Source organism: Hibiscus syriacus, unplaced genomic scaffold, assembly GCF_006381635.1.
Source record: "Hibiscus syriacus cultivar Baekdansim isolate YM2019G1 unplaced genomic scaffold, ASM638163v2 tig00110063_pilon, whole genome shotgun sequence".
Classification (NCBI taxonomy): Eukaryota; Viridiplantae; Streptophyta; class Magnoliopsida; order Malvales; family Malvaceae; genus Hibiscus; species Hibiscus syriacus.
Window position 1 is genome coordinate 541,478 of NW_024062583.1, and position 4,476 is coordinate 545,953.

Sequence of the window (4,476 nt, forward strand, 5' to 3'; positions counted from 1 at the left end):
AATAGTGTATATATATATGTGTGTGTGTGTTTTAAATGATTTTTAAATTAAGTAGTGATTAAGTAGTTTTACATAGTTTGTGAATTGTATTGCTTATTTGCTGCTTAAAATCGGTTTGGTTGGTTGATAATTAAATATATTTTAAATATACTTTATTAATGAAATAGTTTTAAAATGCTGAAAATAAATGTTTTAGAATGAAACAAAATTTTAAGGGTTTTATGTACAAAAAATTTTTAATATTAATGTAACATCTTTAACTCATATTTTGAGATGTATACAGGTTAAGGGTGTTATATAACTACAAAACAGAGTTGTTAGCATTGACTAGAAGAATAAATAAATAAAAATAAAGTGTAACAATAAAATCGTGTCGTGGTGGTCCACTGCCTTAGAAGCTAATTTGATCTGATGAGTGTAATCGCAACAATAGTCAAATGCCCCCTCAGGTTAACACGGTTCTCCAAAAACTCGCCCACCCAAGTGATTGGAGTAGACAAAAGGTGGTATTGCTCTTAACCACAAACTATTTCGAAAATGGAAAAAGAACTTTGAAGAATTTTTGTAGAAAGAGAGAAATGCTTTGAGAGCAGAGAAGAAATGTTTTCTACGATGATTTTAAAACGCTACAAAAGTTATATATTTATAGGTGCATTCTCCAGACAAGAAATGGAGAAAAAGGCATGGGTTACGAAATTGATTTTTTTTATTGTAATATCATAGCAATAAACATGTGCATAAATGGCTATAACAACTCAAAATTAAAAGGTTGTTAGATATAAAATTAGACGAAAAATAGTCTAGGTTCATAGTCAAAATACACTAGAGAAACCAGTTGTAATAGTTGTTAAATTATAGCAATGAAATTCTAAAAAATCCATGCCAATTGAGAGAAAATATTCGTTTCACACTTTGAAAAATATCAGTTTTCACACTTTGAAAATGTGTTTATAAATACAATATCAGAAATTTCATTTCAGTTTTCTTGAAGATATTTTTCCTTAAAGAAATTCTTACAAATTTTCTCCAAAGAGAGAGTATGCACAACCACGAGTTAAGCTAGCCAACGGCAACGGCATGCACATGCAAAAGAGTTGTCTAGTCGCATTCAATATAAAGGGGAAAGGGTTTCCCTTTAAATACATTCCCAAAGGTGTATTCCTATGCAACGCGGGATAAAAGCCTTTTGGTTTCTATAACATTACTAACACTTGTCGAGTGGGTGATTCAGCTATGCAATACAAATGCTTGGATCCAATTAGTTTAAAAAAAGACAACTAGAATTAGCCATACCTGAAAAGAGGGTGAGAGGGGCAATCCATGTATATTATACAAGGATCAATATAAAATAATCCCATTTCATTTTACGACACAAACAGTTCAAGGCATCAACTCAACATTGGGAATTAACTACAAAACAATTAAGTTAATTATGAGTGCATATGTTCAGGAAGTTCTTATTAGGTTCACTTATTACGAGTGCATAAGTTAGAACATGTGTACCAATAAAATATATTAGTTATCGTACTCTGAATCAAATTTATAATCAAAGTGCTAAATGCTGTGTTTGTTATAAAAATCTGAAGTGTACATCTTAATAGTTTATTGAATTATAGTTGTTATATATGTCTCATTATAGGTTGGTTACGTCTTTGACTTTGATTATCTCATTGTGTTTGTAAAAGTTCATATAGTATGTTATGATTGTTTTATAGGTTGTAGATAAGTTTAGTTAGATTGTAATTGTATTGTAATTAAATTATGAATTTACCATCTTCGTATGTAAAATTATGTTTTATCGACATCTAGTGTCAGTGACATATGCTTCAATGTGTATTGTTCGTTAAAATTACATTTAATATGTTTCTTTTATTCTTGATTATGTTTTAAATTTTCGAACTATGATTTATTGGTATGGATGTATAATTATAAATTATGCATACATGTGTGAAGAAGGTTAAGATGTCATTATTAAAGTTTGAATCGGCATGTGCATCTAACACAATAATGACCATTTATAAGTGATTTAAGTGTATGTGCTTAAGTACGATATGATCTTTGATAGTTGTCGATGGTAGAAAATGTATGTTTAAATGAGACTTTAGTAGGTTTAGCAAATGAACTACCATAGAATAGGTTTAATCAAGATATGGGTCATCTTTAATTATAAAATATTATTATTTAATTAAGTAAGAATTTGTATGTAGTTTTCGATATGGGTATTAGTGAATATAAATCTTATCCCCCCATTTGGTGTCTCTTTTAATGCCCTCCAATAATATATTAACATATGAATCATCTATTAATTAAATATATTATAATTGTTAATGAATTTACTGTTAAGTGACCGTTAACTTTAAAAAAACAATCTTCCACAACTAAACACCAAATGAATCGTTCACCCACTCTCTTAATTTTCTTTTTCTATGTACTTCATCAAATGGATCCTTACTTTCATTCCAATGTCTTCTTCCCCAATCTATCTCACTATTCATGACAATCTCAAGTATTCTTCAACCTCTAACATACTCTTGAATTCTACTCTGTAGCCTCATCAGATTTTAGCTATTGATATTTTTATTTAATGTCAAAGGGGAGATGTTAAAAAAGTAAAAAAAAAAGTAAAAGAATTTCATCATATTATTGAAATACAATTTGATAACTTTACAAGGGTACACTACTTACATATTTATACAATTCTAACTTGCTGAATAAACCATATTGTTAGTTACAAGAAAAACTGAACTATATTCTTTGGGTATTGACCAGCTGATATTTTATTCTGCTGTAAGTAGGTTTTGTTCTTTGAGTAATAAAAATCGAATTATCCAAAAAAAAAATAACTGAACTATAACCAACTTCTAACATGAGAAATAATCAAAGAACATAAACATGTCCGTAAATTATTCATTTCAAAATTTAAGTTAGGAGTATATAATTTATGGAACAAAACCTGAAACTAAGTTCATGCTCGGAAAGCATTCGGCAAACTAAATACTCTTGTTTCCCCTAAAAGCCATCTCTACTCTTTCGATTGGCAGTGAACTGAGATAATGGAACGACTTCCGATTATAGAATGGAAAGTGATGTCGGAAGAGGCGAGTTCCGACAAACGGGAAAAGACCCGTTGAGTTTCAACCAAACAGATTCAAAAGACATGGAAATAATGTCTGCACTTGGGCATCATCCTCAGCATCTCCTCACACAAGCAAATCGAGCACGCTGTGTTTTGATTCTTTAATGAACTGAAACTTTGGGTACAAATTTATAATTGCTTACTCGAGATCGACCATGATGTTTTCATTGTCTTCATCTTCAACAACAAAAACAATTGTTGGGAGTATGATTCCATCGAAGTTGGCAACAATGGCGGTGGGCTTGAGAGAGAAAGCGCAAGGTGAAATGAAGGAGTGATAACAGATGTAAGAAGCATGGAGTATGGTGGAGAGTAGGACGAGGAAATCGACGACGGTGGCGATGGAGTAGCCCAGGCCTAAGTTGGTGAGATAGGTTGGGGAAGAAGAGGACATTGGAGTGAACATAAGGATCCATTTAATGAGAACAGAAATCCTCTGCCCCCTGCCTCCACTATGTGCCCCTCTATGCTTCACTAATAATAGTTTGACATGTGTGTTTTTTTACTTTTATATAAATTTGTAAAAAAAAAATCTTATTTTATTTCATCTTCCACAACGTCCAATTCTAAAGAAGAAGTAGCAGTTCTGTCCATACCCAATTTCTTCTTTCTCGTTATGTAAAATATTCTGATTGCGAATTTTAGACTTAATGACCCATTCTACATTTGTTGTTGTTATTTGTGTTTTTATTCTTTGTCATTTGTTCATATCATGTAGTCCATAGCTTCTGTTGTTAATTAAATATCAGGATTTGGATCTGCGAGTTTTTATCCTTTTTAAATTTATTTTCAATGCATTGTAACAGGAGTGAAAGCAACGACCTTCACTATAGTAAACAAATGTGATATGTGATATGGTCTAGATTCTCTCAAACGCGAGTGTTCAAGCAGTTCCCGAAACAGGTTTCACTCTCCAAAGAGGAGAAATGGAGACCATTTTCGCATCGGTATCATGGGATGGTCGCTTTTGGGGTAGAAACCATTGCTCTCAAGATTCCATCGATAATTTTTCTTGCCTCATCTGAGAATGCGGCTCCGGGAAGGTAGAATGTTTAGGAAACGGTGTTGCTCCGTCGATAACGTTAACGATTGATTTTCCTTTGGACGGTGTTGAAGGCTGGAGAAGATGAAATAAAATACAAAAAATATTTATTTTTAGAAATTTATACAAGTGTTTTTATAAAAAGTGATAAGGACACGTGACAATCTATTATTCGTGGGGTACAAAGAAGGACATATAGTAGGGGTAGAGGATTTCTATTCATTTAATGAAGTACATATAGTGGATGCTGCATTTGGTGTTTAGCTGTGGAAGATTGTTTTTCAGAGTTGATGGTGAA

The 4,476-nt window shown here is 31.9% G+C and overlaps 1 pseudogene; it reads right to left on the reverse strand.

Moving 5' to 3' along the window:
- Positions 1–3,009: 3,009 nt before the first annotated feature.
- Positions 3,010–3,542, reverse strand: LOC120214428 (annotated as a pseudogene).
- Between the last annotated feature and the right edge of the window lie 934 nt (positions 3,543–4,476).